The sequence below is a fragment of the Tamandua tetradactyla genome, chromosome 1 (assembly GCF_023851605.1).
Source record: "Tamandua tetradactyla isolate mTamTet1 chromosome 1, mTamTet1.pri, whole genome shotgun sequence".
Classification (NCBI taxonomy): domain Eukaryota; kingdom Metazoa; phylum Chordata; class Mammalia; order Pilosa; family Myrmecophagidae; genus Tamandua; species Tamandua tetradactyla.
The window spans coordinates 50,974,593-50,990,858 of record NC_135327.1 but is presented as its reverse complement, the minus strand read 5'-3'; the positions used below and the strand labels follow the sequence as shown (position 1 = coordinate 50,990,858).

At 41.3% G+C, this 16,266-nt stretch overlaps 1 protein-coding gene across 1 annotated transcript in view; it reads right to left on the bottom strand.

The window, feature by feature from the left end:
• The window catches only part of PAK5 (p21 (RAC1) activated kinase 5), a 383,618-nt gene extending 368,462 nt beyond the window's left edge, over positions 1 to 15,156 (bottom strand). Inside the window, exon 1 of the mRNA XM_077115453.1 lies at positions 15,060 to 15,156. The gene's annotated coding sequence lies outside the window, so the exon portion shown is untranslated. The remainder of the gene's footprint in view (positions 1 to 15,059) is intronic.
• Positions 15,157 to 16,266: the final 1,110 nt, after the last annotated feature.

The following is a 16,266-nucleotide window of genomic DNA, read 5'->3' as shown; positions in this document are numbered from 1 at the left end:
GACAAGAGCAAAAAAGCAATTCAATGGAGAAAGAACTAGTTTTATTTTCAGTAAACGGTCCTTGAGCAATTGGACATACATAGACAAAAGAAATTGAAACTCAACCTAAACCTCGCATGTTATACAAAAATTACTCAAAATGAATCATGGGCGTAAAGCACAAAACTTTCAAACTTTTGGGAAAAAAAAGTAGAAAATCTATGGGATCTAGGTCTAAGCAATGAGTTCTTAGATTTGGCACCAAAACCATGATCCTCAGAAGGAAAATTTTCTAAATTGAACCTCATCAAAGTTAAAAACTTGTCCTCAGTAAAAGTTCACATGAAAAGGATGAACAGACAAACTACACAATGGGAGAAAATATTTTCAAACCACATATCTGACTGTGCTGGTTTGAAAGGATGTATATACCCTAGAAAAACCATGTTTTAATCAAAATCCCATTTCATAAAGGCAGAATAATCACTGTTCAAAACTGTGTGTTTGAAACTATAATTAGATCATCTCCCTGCAGATGTGAATTGATCAAGAGTGATTGCTAAGCTGGATTAGGCGGCAACATGTCTCCACCCATTGCGATGGGTCTTGATTAGTCTACTGGAATCCTATAAAAGAGAATGACAAAAGAGAAAGGCAGGAGACTCAGAGAGAGCAGAGCAGAACGACATAGCCACTAGAAGCAGAGTCCACCAGCCAGCGACCTTTGGAGATGAAGAAGGAAATTGTCTCCTGGGAAGCTTCATGAAACAGGAAGCCAGGAAAAGAAGCTAGCAGATGACTCCATGCTTGCCAGGTGCCCTTCCAGATGAGAGAGAAACCCTGAACTTCATCGGCCTTCTTGAACCAAGGTATCTTTCCATGGATGTCTTAGATTGGACATTTCTATAGACTTGTTTTAACTGGGACATTTTCTCAGGCTTAGAACTGTAAACTAGCAACTTATTAATTTAAATTCCCCTTTTTAAAAGCCATTCCATTTCTGGTATATTGCATTCTGGCAGCTAGCAAACTAGAACACTGACAAAGGAGTAACATGTAGAATATATGAAGAACTCTCAAAATTCAAGAGTAAAAAAAAATAAAACAATCCAAATAAAAGTTGGTTGAGACAAAAACAAATTTCATTGAAAAGGATATATAGGTGGGAAATAAGCTTATGAAAGATGTTCGATGTTATTAGACATCAAGGAAATTTAAATTACAGGCCAAATGGGTGATCACTCACACATCCATCAGAATACCTAAATGACAATATCAAATGTTAGTGAGGATTCAAAGAAACTGGATAATTCATTTATTGCTGGGGGGAGTGTAAAGCTATGGAAAAAATTTGGTAGTCTCTTATGAAATTAAATATGCAGTTACCATATGACCCAGCAGTTGCGCTCTTAGGCAGTTATGCCAGGGAAATTGAAATTTATATTCACCACCATAAGTACATGGAGCTTTGAATAGGACATAAGATTTTGTAGGTTTGTCCAGGTTAGTGTGATTCCCCAATAAATCTCAGAGTGATTTGAACAGTTAATAAAGAAGTATTTGCAAAGTCCCTTTGGGGGAATTAGGGGAAAAGGGGGAAAAATTCAATTTCCCCATTCGGAGAATTCCTGATATTCTTGCAAGCAGTGGAGACGACTAAATCAATAGGCTGAGCCCTCAATCTTGGGGCTTTTCCCTAAGAAACTTATCCCTGTAAAGGATAGGATAAGCCTACTTAAAATTAGCCTAAGAGTCACCTCCAGAGAACCTCTTTTATTGCCCAGATGTGGCCTCTCTCTCTCAGCCAACACGGCAAGCGAACTCACTGCCCTCCTCCTCTCTACATGGGACATGATTCCCAGGGGTGTAGACCTCCCTGGCAACATGGAACAGAAATTCTAGAATGAGCTGGGACTCAGCATCAAGGGATTGAGAAAACTTTCTTGACTGAAAGGAGGAAGAGAGAAATGAGACAAAATAAAGTGTCCATGGCTGAGAGATTTCAAACAGAGTTGAGAGGTTATACTACAGATTATTCTTATGCATTATATAGATATCCCCTTTTTAGCTTATGGTGTATTAGAGTGACTAGAGGGAAGTGACTGAAACTGTAGAGCTATGTTCCAGTAGCCATGTTTCTTGAGGATGATTGTATAATGATATAGCTTTTGCAATGTGGCTGAGTGATTGTGAAAATCTTGTGTCTGATGGTCCTTTTATCTACAGCATGGACAGATGAGTAAAAAATATGGATAAGAAATAAAGAAATAATAGGGGGAACAAAGGTTAATAATAAATTGAGTAGATTGAAATAACAGTGGTTAAAAGAAGGGAGTGGGAAGGGGTATTATCACGGTCAGGTTCATGTGTCAACTTGGCCAAGTGGTGGTACCTGTTTGTCTGGTTGGGCAAGTGCTGGCCTGTCTGTTGCAATGAAGACATTTCAAAGAATTAAATCATGATTGCATCAGCTGCATCCACAGCTGATTCCATTTGTAATCAGCCAAGGGGAGTGTCTTCTGCAATGAGTCATGCTCAATCTAATCACTGGAAGCTTTTTAAGCAGATTCAGAAGAGACAGGCTCTCTTCTTGCTTTGGCTGGCGAGCCTCTCCTGTGGAGTTCATCCAGACCCTCCATCTGAATCATCAGCTTCACAGCCTGCCCTGTGGATTTTGGGCTCTGCGTTCCTGTGGTCACGTGAGACACTTTTATAAATTTTATATTTGCGAGTGATCCCTGTTGATTCTGTTTCTCTAGAAAACCCTAACTAATTAATCTTGGTACCAGAAGTGGTTTTTAAGAAACAGAATCTTAAAAATGGGTTTTCATGAATGGTTTTCTACTCTGACTGGAATCAAAGGCAATGAGGACTCTGATTCCCATAATCAGAATGACACTCCCAATCCATGGAGTGAGTTGGCAAAAGACATAGTCAAAATATCACCGTTCGATTCTCCCAATGCTTTGCTTATACGAAGCCAGGCTCTGGGGGATAATGTTTTTGGCGCCTTTACAGAGTTTTTGTGGAAATAAGAGGTATAGAGATGTTGGCTGGTTGTTGTTAGATACACTGGCTACATTAAGGAGTGAAAGAGTTGGGCTTAAGCCTTCTAGTGAGAAGCTTAAAGGCCGATTGAAATATGTAGAAGTTTCTATGAGTATCCTGAAGGAAAATCTTATTTCCTGTGGCCATGGACTTGAGATCTCTGAAAATCAGACTCGGAATCTTATTGTAAGAGTAGCAACTTTACAATGTAAATGGAAATTTCAATCTTGCATGATGTCTGCCATTAAAATGAGGGCATTGATTGGAAAGGTGTGGGACCCTGAAAAATGACATGGTGACGTATGGATTGATAATGATGTTGGGGTTGAGGTTGAAACCCTAGGTCATGCTGAGTCTTCTCTAGATAAACCTGTAATAGTCTGCCCTGAGGACATAGCTGCCCTACCTCCAGCCTACCTCCAGCCTACCTTGAGGAGTTGGCCACCCAACCTCCTCCTGAAGGGATTAGGCTTAGGGTGATTAATCCTGTTTTCACCAGATGAAACTGCAAATGAAGGCCCTGAAGCAAATGACTTGGAAGATATTTCTAATTCTTTTCATGACCCACCCTCACCACCCCTCATTTCTTCCAGACCTATAACTAGACTAAAGTCCCAGCAGGCCCCAAAGGTGAGGTACAAAGTATCACACATGAGGAGGTACATTATACTCCAAAAGAACTGTGTGAGTTTTCCAATTTGTATAGACAGAAATCAGGGGAATATGTGTGGCAATGGATTTTAAGAGTGTGGGATAATGGTGGGAGGAATATAAAGCTGGATCAGGCTGAATTTATTGATATGGGCCCACTAAGCAGAGATTCTGCATTCAATGTTATAGCTCAAGGGGTTAGAAAAGATATTAACAGCTTGTTTGGATAGTTGGTTGAAACATGAATCAAAAGGTGGCTGACATTACCTGAAGTTGAAATGCCAGAACTGCCCTGGTATAACGTAGATGAGGGGATCCAGAGACTTAGAGAGATTGGAATGTTAGAGTGGATTTATCATGCAAAGTCTGCTCTTACACCCCAGGAATGTCCAAAAGATGCACCTTTTACCAGAACAGTGAGAAATAAATTTGTGAGACTAGCACCATCATTGCTGAAGAGCTCTGTAGTTGCACTTCTCTGTAAGTCAGATATTACTGTAGAAACTGCTGTCACTGAGCTGGAATCCTTAAACACAATGGGGATGATGGGAGGCTGAGTTTGACGGAAGCCAGATGGCAGCACTTAATCGCCAAATACAGGGTAGATGTGGCTATTATAATAGACAGCAAACTCAAAGCAGGAGTCAAAATTATCTGACTCACAGAGAGTTGTGGCATTGGCTAGTAAAGTATAGGGTACCTAGAAATACAATAGATGGGTAGTCTCCTAAATTCTCGTTTGAGCTGTATAAACAAAAGAGTTCCAGGTCAAGTGAACAGAAGTCTAATCTGAATTACAAAAGCACAGAGTCATGGCCCATAATCAATCTCCAGATTTGAGACAGTTTACAGACCCAGAGCCCTTTGAATGAAGGGGAGGCCAGGTCCCTTTGGGGGAGAACCCGGTTACACTGTCACAAATTTATACAGTTAATCTTCCTCCAAGCCTTCCCAGAGACCAATGGCATTTTACCAGGGTAACTGTGCATTGGGGAAAGGAAATAATCAGATATTTCGGGGATTATTAGACACTGGCTCAGAAGTAACATCAATTCCAGAGACCCAAAACATCACTCTGGCCCACCAGAGTTTATGGAGGCCAGGTGATCAATGGAGTTTTAGCTCAGATCCATCTCACAGTGGGTCCAGTGGGGCCCCAGACCCATTCTGTAGTTATTTCCCCAGTTCCAGAATGTATAATTGGTATAGACATACTAAGCAAGTGGCAGAATCCCCACATTGGCACTCTAACTCATGTAGTGAGGGCTATTATAGTGGGAAAGGCCAAGTGGAACCCACTAGAACTGTCCCTACTTAGAAAAACAGTAAATCAGAAGCAATACTGGATTCCTGAAGGGATTGCAGAGATTACTGCCACTCTTAAGGACTTGAAGGATGCAGGGGTGGTGATTCCCACCACATCCCCATTCAATTCTCCTGTTTGGCCTGTGCAGAAAACAGGTGGGTCTTGGAGGATGAAAGTGGATTATTCTAAGCTCAATCGGTGTTAACTCCAATTGCAGCTGCTGCTCCATATGTGGTATCATTGCTTGAGCAAATCAATACATCCCCTGGTACCTGGTATGCAGCTATTGATCTGGCAAATATTTTTTTCTCAATAGTTATTAGTAAGGACCACCAGAAACAGTTTGCTTTCAGCTGGCAAGGTCAGCAATATACTTTCACTGTCCTACCTCAGTGGTATATTGGCTCTCCAACCCTATGTCATAATCTTGTCTGCATGGACCTTGATTGTTTCTCCCTCCCACAAGACATCACACTGGTGGTCCATTATATTGATGATATCATGTTGATTGGGCCTAGTCAGCAAGAAGTAGCAACTACTCTAGACTTACTGGCAAGGCATTTGCATGTCAGAGGATGGGAGATGAATCCAACAAAAACACAGGGGCCTTCCACCTCAGTGAAATTTCTAGGTGTCCAGTGGTGTGGGGCATATCGAGATATCCCTTCTAAGGTGAAGGAGAAGTTGGTGTATCTGGCCCCTCCTATGATCGAAAAAAGAGGCACAACACCTAGCTGGACTCTTTGGATTTGGGTGATAACATATTCCTCATTTGGGTATGCTACTCTGGCCCATTTATTAAGTGACCAGAAAAGCTGCTAATTTTGAGTGGGGACCTGAACAAGAGGAGGCTCTGTGACAGGTCCAGGCTGCTTGCTGTACAAGCTGCTCTGCCGCTTGGGCCGTATGATCCAGCAGATCCAATGGTTCTGGAAGTGTCAGTGGCATATAGAGGTGCTGTCTGGAGCCTTTGGCAGGCCCCTATAGGATAATCACAATGCAGACTCTTAGGATTTTGAAGCAAAACCTTACCGTCTACCATAGATAACTACTTTCCTTTTGAGAAACAACTTTTGGCCTGCTGGTGGGCCTTAGTAGAGACTGAACGCTTAATCATGGACCACCAAGTTACCATGAGACCTGAGTTGCCTATCATGAGTTGGGTGTTGTCTGACCCACCAAGCCATAAAGTTGGGCGGGCACAGCAGCACTCTATTGTAAAATGGAAATGGTATACACCAGATAGGGCCAGAGCAGGTCCTGAAGGCACAAGCAAGCTACATGAAGAAGGGGCCCAAATGCTCATAGTCTCCACTCCCACCACATTACCTTCTCTTTCCCAGACCAGAGCTACAGCCTCTTGGGGAGTTCTTTACAGTGAATTGACTGAGGAAGAGAAAATTTGGGCCTGGTTTACAGATGGTTCAGCACAATAAGCAGATACCACCTGAAAGTGGATAGTTGCAGCACTACAACCCCTTTCTGGGGTGTTCTTGAAGTACAGTGGTGAGGGAAATCCTCCCAGTGAGCAGAACTTCGAGCAGTGTACCTCATTGTTCATTTTGCTTGAAAGAAAAACTGGCCAGAGATGCGTTTGTATACTAACTCATGGGCTGTTGCTAATGGTTTGGCTGGATGGTCAGGGACTTGGGAAGACCATAATTGGGAAATTGGTGACAAAGAGGTCTGGGGAAGAAGTATGTGGGTGGACCTTTCTGAGTGGGCTAAAAACACAAACATATTTGTGTCCCATGTGAATGCGCACCAGAGGGTGACTTCAGCAGAGGAAAGTTTTAATAATCAAGTGGATAAGATGACCCATTCTGTGGATACCAGGCAGCCTCTTTCCCCAGCAACTCCTGTCATTGCCCAATGGGTTCATGAACAAAGACGTCATGGTGGTAGGGATGGAGGTTATGCATGGGCTCAGCAACATGGACTTCCACTTAACAAGGCTGACTTGGCTATGGCAGCTGCTGAGTGCCCAATCTGCCAGCAGCAGAGACCCACACTCAGCCCCCAATATGGCTCCATTCCCCGAGGTGATAAGCCAGCTACAAGGTGGCAGGTTGATTACATTGGACCATTCCCTTCATGGAAGGGGCAGCGATTTGTTCTAACTGGAATAGACACATACTCTGGATATGGGTTTGCTTTCCCTGCATGCAATGCTTCTGCCAAAGCTATCATCCATGGGCTTACAGAATGCCTTTATCCATCGTCATGGTATTCCACATAGCATTGCTTATGATCAAGGAACACACTTCACAGCAAATGAAGTGTGGGAATGGTCACATGCCCATGAAATTCTCTGGTTTTACCATCTTCCACATCATCCAAAAGCAGCTGGATTGCTAGAACCATGAAATGGCCATTTGAAAACTCAATTACAGTGCCAACTAGGTGGCAATACCTAGAAAGCCTGGGGTAATGTTCTCCAGGAAGCTGTATATGCTCTGAATTAGCAACTGTTGTATGGTGCTATTTCTCCCATAGCCAGTATCCATGGGTCCAGGAACCAAGGGGTGGAAATGGGATGGGCACCATTCACTATTACCCCTATTGATCCACTAAGAAAAGTTTTGCTTCCTGTCTCTGAGACCCTGAGCTCTACTGGTCTACAGGTTTTAGTTCCAAAACAGGGAGTGCTTCCACCAGGAGAAACAATAATGATTCCATTGAACTGGAATCTAAGACTGCCACCTGGTCACTTTGGGCTACTCATACTCCTGGATCAACAAGCCAAGAAAGGGACTGGATTATTGTCTGGGGTGATTGACCCTGACTATCAGGGGGAAATAGGACTGCAACTACGCAATGGAGTTAAAGAAGAGTTTTCTTGGAATATAGGAGATCCCCTAGGGCGTCTTTTAGTATACCATGCACTGTGATTAAAATCAATGGAAAACTACAACAGCCCAATCCAGGCAGGACTACCAATGGGTCTGAAACTTCAGGAATGAAGGTTTGGGTCACCCCATCAAGCAAAGAACCAAGGTCAGTTGAAGTGCTTGCTGAGGGTAAAGGGAACATGGAATGGGTAGTGGAAGAAGAAAGTAATAAATATGAAGTACGACCACATGATCAGTTAGAGAAACGAGGACTGTGACGCTGTTTGTTCCTGTTATACTATTTAAGTTGTAAGATATCAAGTTTAAGAATGAATATTACCCAAGGACTTGCATCCTATTCTGGAGAGAGTTAATGCTTTTCCAGTTATATGCAGGACAGTTGAGTATTGTTAGGTGAAAGAAAAAAATGTGTGTTTTAATGTTTTTTATTTAGAAATTAGGTATGGTTTAAGGTGCTTTATATAGCTGCCAAATTGCCAGTGGGTGGACTGTCATGGTCAGGTTCATGTGTCAACTTGGCCAAGTGGTGGTACCTGTTTGTCTGGTTGGGCAAGTGCTGACCTGTCTGTTATAATGAGGACATTTCATAGAATTGAATCATGATCACGTCAGCTGCATCCACAGCTGATTCCATTTGTAATTAGCCAAGGGGAGTGTCTTCTGCAATGAATGATGCTCAATGTAATCATTGGAAGCCTTTTAAGGAGGATTCAGAAGAGAGTGGATTTCTTCCTGCTTCAGCTGGTGAGCCTCTCCTGTGGAGTTTGTCCAGACCCTCCATCGGAATCATCAACTTCATAGCCTGCCCTGTGGATTTTGGACTCTGTGTTCCCATGGTCATGTGAAACACTTTTATAAATTTTATATTTGCAAGTGTTCCCTGTTGATTCTGTTTCTCTAGAGAACCCTAACTAAAACAGGTATGGTATGTATGAGTTTTTTCTTTTTTCTTTCTTTTGCTGGAGAGATGCAAGTGTTCAAAAAAATGATCATGGTGATGAATACACAACTATGTGATGATATTTATGAGCCATTGATTGTAACCATGTCAAGTATGTTTGTATGTCAAGAATGTTTGTATGTTTGTTTGTTGTTTATAGTAAAAATAAAATTAAAACACGTTCACACAAGAGCATGTACATGAACATTCATAGCCAAAACCCAAAAACAGCCCAAATATTCTTCAGTGGGTAGGTGGTTAAACAAACTGTGGCACTCACATACCGTGGAGTACTATACAGCAATATAAATAAACAAACCATTGACTTGTGCAACAACTTGGATTAATCTCCAAAGAATTATGCTAAGTGAGAAAAAATTAATCCCAGATGGTTATATACAAAATGATTCCACATATGTAACCTTTTTGAAATGATAATGTTTTATAAATGCAGAACAAGTTAGTGGTTTCCAGGAGTTAGAAAAGGGGAAGAATGCGCAGGTGAGTGTGGTTATAAAAATGCTACAAGATGAACCTACACACATGATTTAATTGTATACTGCTAAATACACACACAGGGAAATGAATACAAGTAAAAGTGGCTATACAGGAACAAGATCAGTGTGCTGAATCAATGTCAAAATCTTTGTTGTGATGCTGTACTATAGTTTTGGAAATAATTACCATTGGGGAAAACTGGATAAAGGCTAAACTGCATCTCTCTGTATTATGTCTTAAAATTGCATGCAAATCTTCAATTTTCTCAAAAATTTCAATATGAAATAATTCATATATTCTTAAGTTAACCTTATCAATATTTACGGGGCACTTCTTGTATTTTCTGTCCAAAAGAACTTTCTACCATGATGGAAACATATATAACTGTGCTGTCCAATACAGTAGCCATTAGCCACATGTGGCCGCTGGGACTTGAAATGTGACTAATGTGGCTGAGGAACTAAACTTTTAAATTTTATTTAATTTTAATTAATTTAATTCTAAATAGCCACCTGTAGCTAATGGCTACCATACTGGACAGTACAGTGCTCTGTGCCAAACACTGAGCCAGGCAATGGCCATCCTAAAATGAGCTTTTGCCTTCCAGTAGCTCCCAGTGTACTTGGAGGAGGCTAATAGAAACATCCATCATTACAAACTCCATGCCAAAGTGGGTTTGAGAAGGGGAAGGGCACACAGCATGCCAGGGTTAGAGAAGGCATTAAGAAATGCTTGCAGAATGAACAACCCATGAGCCGCCTCTTCAGGTGCAAAGTAGGCTGGTTGAGTTAAGGCAAGATTTGGGGAGGAGAAGCACTGTCCAGGACAGTAAGAACAGTATTTACAAAGGCACATGGACATGAGAGGGCATGCAGGAAAAGCAAGTGTTTGGGAAGTCAGGGATGAATAAGTGTGTCTGGAGAGCCAGGAGGGAAACTGGATGGTGAAGGGGCCTTGAATGCCATGCCTTTGGACTTGAATTTCACCGTGAGGAACACAGACAGCCACTGAGGTATTTTTGAGATCACGCAATTAGTTTTGCATCTTTAAAATATCATTCTCCCACCAGGTTTTGAGCAGAGTAAGACTCCAGGTAGGAAGCTAAGAATAATTAAAAGCTCAAATACAGCAGGGGAGGGAGTGGTGTAAAGAAGGAAATGAATTTGATAGACATTAAAGAAGGTGTGTCTAAATGTAGGTGGTAAGGGGTAACAGGTAATTGAGATGGTTTCCAGGCATTTGGCTGAGGTAACTTCATGTATTGGCTGAGATAGGTAATGAAAGAGAAAAAATGGATTTAGAGTAGAAGATCAAATTTTTAGTGTGTTGAGTTTGAGGGACCTGAGAAAACTCCAAGACCCAGAGATATCAAGTAGATGGTAAGAAGAGATGTTTTTTTTTGTTTATTTTTTTCTGATATGAAAGGAAATTGAAATTCAAACATTTTAGAAACAGTCCATGTAATTGAAAGACAGCAATGGAACAGAACAGTCCAGAAATAAACCCAAATCTCTATAAGAATTTAGTTTATAATAATGGCAGCATTAAAAGTCAGTGAAGAAAAGACAGATTTCTTCTGGTTAAAGGATAACTGGAGTTCTGCAGAATTAAGCGCCAGTGGCCTTAAGAGACAGTCCATTACCCTAACTCTATCCGATTTAGTGAGCTTTACCATCTTCTTGAAAGGGAAACCCATGTACCTTTAAGGTCATGAACTTCAGTGAAATTTGTATGAAATCCCTTTGAATTATTTAGATGAAACTGCACTCCAGAACAAGGTTACAAAATCTGAATGGGATGCCAGATTTTGGAAAATTAAAACATCACTGCTTATCTCATAGCTCAGAAAGTATGAGGTCTTCCAGCTGAGCAATTAAGGACTTGGACTTCTGTAAGTCTCTAAATTAAGAGTGTGTATAATTGTTTTTATCCTGCTGAAATCCCAGCACACGGATGAATATTAATACCAGATTTTTTCTGTTAAAAGAAAAAGCTCATCATCAACACCACAATGTAAAGGCTATTCCTTAATGCATTCCCAAACCAATGTCTAATTTTGAGGCTGAAGGATGGGAAACAAAGTATAACTTCAATCACCAGTCATACAACCAGAGCAGCTTAATCGTGGTCCTTGGGTCATGACCAGGTAATAAAAAATTACGGCTCGCTTGTCATTTAGTAATGCTCTCAGCATGGACAGCAGCATGGCTCTTTTTTGGAGGGATAACAAGGCACCTTGTCTTTGCTTTGCACAGACCAAGGGTTTTAAAGAGGATCAGAGATTTGATTGGAGATTTGAAGAAGTTATCATGAACTCGCACCGAAGAGAAATAAATTCTTTGCCCATTAAATCCATCCCATCTTCATTTTAATGTGTCTTTTCATTTAAAACATTTCCCTCTTGGGAGAGAATTTAATAGGCTCCTGTTTTCTGGAAAACCCAACTCAGTCTTGAGGATGCCTAGGAGGGCTTTACACAGAGAAAACAGATGAGAGATGTTGGAACTTCTTTTCAGTACCTGGTGTTGTGAGTTAAAGCCAAACTATTGCTGGATCAAAAGCCTACCCCATATGTTTATCAATGCTGGATACATTACAGTGGGAATCTACGGTTAACACAACAGAGACAAACTTTAATTTTTGCAAGAAGGGCCATTGACATAACATTTGAGAAGTTTCTAAGCATAATAAGGGCATTCATTTTTTTAAGAGCAATATTATCTATACAGTAGTAAAATTTTAATACTAGAAAGAGACTTGGAGCAGTAATGGGCAGGTGCGAACCTGAGTAAAATTGAGCAGCCGTGTGACCTTGGGCCTGTCAATGATGCTTTCTAAGCTCAGTTTTCTTTTCTGCAAAATGCAGGTACCAGCTTTGCTCCTTTCATAGAGTGTCTGTGAATATTAAAGAAAAGTAATTGGGGGCAGAAAAGATGTGCCAAAAGCAAAGGGGTTAGGCCTGGCCAGGGTCTTTACACAATGCTTTTGAATGACTATGTAGAAGGGAAGTTATCAAATTTCTGTGCACCAAAATCATCTATTAAGGTTTACAATGTACAGTTTCTATTTGGAATGATGGAAAAGTTGTGGTAATGGATGGTGGTGATGGCAGCCCAACATTATGGATGTAATTAACAGCAATGCATTATATATTTGAATATGGTTAAAAGGGGGAAATTTTAGGTTGTCTGTATATTACTAGAATAAAAATTTTTTAAAAAATCATTAGGGAAGCTCATTTAAAATAAAAGTGCCTGGCTTTCCTCCATGGCTACCAATTTGGAGTGAAAACCAGATTTCTGAAGGCCCCTGAATAGTTCTAAAGCACCACCTAGATCCCCCTACAGTGAAGGACTCACTTATCCCGGGGTGTGTGGTCAGTAGGCAGCCTTCAGTCATGGGATCATCTCAGTGGAAGAAAATGGCCTTGTCCAATGCCACAGCCTTTCCTGGGTAGCCCCGAAGCAATGGCCAATGATTAAAGATTTTGTTGGTCAACTTTGGGTCAGCTCTGAAGGCCACCCCAGATCTCCCTGGAGCATTGGCCAAGATGCCACGGGGCCTGCATCCCTCTCGATTTCTCCCTCTGCTGCTTCTGTTTTCTTCTCCTCCTGTCCCAGGGCATTGTGTCCAAAGGATACTGCTTAATAAACTCCCCAAACACTGACCTCTGTCCCAAAATCTGATTCCTAGGGAACTAATTTGCTGTTTGAGAATGTGAATCTGAAATCCAGGTCCACTTATGTTCTCCCTCACCCTAAAAACTTTCTCAGGTCCTCATTGTCCCCAAAGTCCTTCACATGGAAGTTAAGGACCTTCATGGTTTAGTGCAAATCTTTCTTTACTGTCTCATTTCTCCACATCCTCTTCATAATCCTCAAGCCAACAAGGCCAACCTTTTTTCTGTTAAACTTTGGCATTTCCATGCAGGAAGCCTTCGTGTAAGTGTTCCTCCACCATTAGCTTCCCCTACCTTTTTCCTGTTGAAATCCTATTGGTTCACAAAGATACCATTCAGATACTGCCGGAGTCTTCCTTAGCTCCTCAGGCTCACTCTGGCCTCATTTCCTTGCTTGGAGTTGTCTCGATGTTTGCATGCCCTGCTCTTAATCCTGTGTTTTCCAACATTCCATTTCTCTATGTCACTTAACCTAGTGCCCCAGCCATGGGAGATAAACAAAGCATTTGTTGGATTAGCCAATGGTAACAAAGCAGTGAATTTCTAAAATGCAAAATTGGACCTTTAGGACAGCGCCATAGACCATCTCATTGAAGGAAGCTATTGCCCCCTTCACTGCACAGATAAGAAAGCTGAAGGAACTTGCTCAAGATTACATAATTAATTAATAGTAAAAGACAAACTTAACTCAAATCTATTGAGTTTTTATTGCACATGTATTTTAAAAGTCTTTTTTTCCTATCAGGGCTCTTATTATTATTTCAAATTAGCTTATTAATTTATTTATTTGCTTACTAATTATCCGCCTTCTTCCCTCTGGGAGATAAGTCCTGGGGTACAACACCTGGGCCTATTCCAGTCGCTGTTGGTCCCTGACACAGACAGCACCAGCAGCCCCTCGGTCTTCAAGGGGAGACCCCAAGGCCAGGCCCCCATTGCAGCTGTGTCCAACCTGCACCACTCAAGGGACCCCTTGGGGCTTGGGTCTGGCCTTCAAGTACCTCCAAATGGAAGCTTCTGGAAGAAGGTACAGCCCTCCTGCCCGCGAGCTCACTGGGTCTACAAAGATGCCCCCCACCAAGGCCTTTGCCCCCTGTGAGGCCCCAGAGGACAAAGAGGCGGGTGGGCGGCGAGAGGCCGAATGGAACTGTCTGCTCATTCTGGCCTCCTGGGCCACTGTGGCCACCGCCCAGGGACGGTCCGGCGACCCGCCACCTGGAGCCCAGACCCCAGAGCCACATCCTCGGAACGACCCGCTGGGAGGACCCAGGCCTTTGGGTTCACGTTTTAAATTAAAAATATCGTACAAAGAAATCGAAAACCTATTTTGAACCACTTTTAACATAGATTATGCAATTGATTAAATTCCCTTAAAAACTTGGATCTGAATTACATATTTGATATGCCTGATTATTTTGATCACTTCAGACACTTCAAGAATGGCCAAAAGGACCACAATTTTCCTCATAATTACTGCCACACATTCAGAAGTATTCTGAAACTGAGTATAGGAGATTTAATTCACTCTAACTCTCTTTACACTTACTTTAATAATTCTTAGATTTAGAGTTTTTCCTGTTTTTGATAGTCCCCAATGTTTCCTAGTATTATTATTACTTTTTTTTTCCAAAGAGAGAAAGAGTTTATTGCTAAGCGTATAGTAGGAGAGCAGATGGCCTAGTGGCCCAAAGTCTGTCTCCCAGAACCACAGTAATTGTGATAACTTTATTAGAGAAAAATTGGGCAGGGTTTAGGATAAGGAACACAGTGGCCCCAGATGATGTAATTAGCGGTGATCTGATTATTGAGCATATGTTGATTCCTGCTTAGTCAAACAATGAATGTAAGAAAATGGCAGAATGAGGTATAGGTGACTTGTAGCTTAAAGTCTAAGCTACTGTGCATGTCAGGTGAGCCCATTTTGGTTTGATGGCTAATATTGTGTTGATAACCTCCCAGGGTTTCAGTAACCTTACAAGAACCTGCAAAAAGGTATTTATCTTCTCAAAATAGCCCTAATTGATGAAGATGGGCTGCTACATAAATCACTAAAAAAATATAATGTTTGGAGTATAATATGCACACGTAAGTACAAACTAAACGTACCCATATAATCAGTCCTCAGAAGAAGAAAGAGCATTGCCAAGTGAGCAGAAAGAGTTAGCACAGCAGGTCTGGTTCACCCAGTTCCCCTTTAAGTGTGTTACCATGGTGATGACCCTTGGTCAACTCTGAGAACTAAAAGACTCTAATGTTCACATAATGACTAGGTAATCATATTAGTCCATATCCCTAAGCACTGGGTCAAGACGGACTGTGTTTGTCATGTAAAGTAAACACCAGGATTCACGATGTGCATTGGGGGATTGCTTTGGGGTTCACACCATGGCTGGCCATGTACCAGATAAGTTCTTCCATTTAAGAGCTTTGGAACTCAAGACTCATTCTGACTTTCCTGGGCACAAACATCTGGCATAAGTCCCTGAAATTCATATCCAGAGAAGACGCTCCCTGAGATACCTGCTGAAAGAAGCAAAAAAGCTTGTTGGACTGTTTGAATGGCCATAGCCCAAATACCCCTAAAGAGAGGGCTAGAAAAATCAAAGGTGATGGTGTAGTTATACAGAGAAGATAGGATGTAGCAAATGAATAGGAATGCTGAATCATTAAACTGATATCTCTTTTAGTCTCCAGCATCTTAGAGCAGCTGGAAGTAAAAACCTAAAATTGTGGAATTGCAACCCATGCCAAATTCTGAAATCTGGCCTACAATTAATTGTGGTGCTGTGCTTTGAAATTTATTGCTTTTTTATATATATGTGATTTTTCACAAAAAAAAGAAAGAAAAAAGTAGATTGTGATGATTAAAAAATTGTTATTCCTTCGAGCCTCCCATATTCTGGAGCAGCTAGAAGGAAAAATCTGAGAGGATCATATGGTAGCCCATGACAAACTCTGGGGTCTGTCCTGTAACTATTTGTTGAAGAATGCTTTGAAAACCATTGCTTTTTCCTTTCTTTGCTTTGTGTATATGTTATATTGTGCAATTTTAAAAAGTTTGAAAAAAAGAATTAATTGTAAAAAAAAATTTTAAAAGCCGATTGGACTTCTAATGACTTTGCTGGTGCATAACTTTTTCCTGCTGGTCCTGTGCTGTATCCTATGCTGTCATAAATCTTAAGTGTGAATATAACTTCATGTTGAGGGAAGGACCTCAACCATGTCAGTTCTTCTAGCTAATTATTGAACTAGTGGGTGGTCATGGGACCGCTGAGACAACCAACATCTCAGAAGACCCCTCTTACCTCCTAAA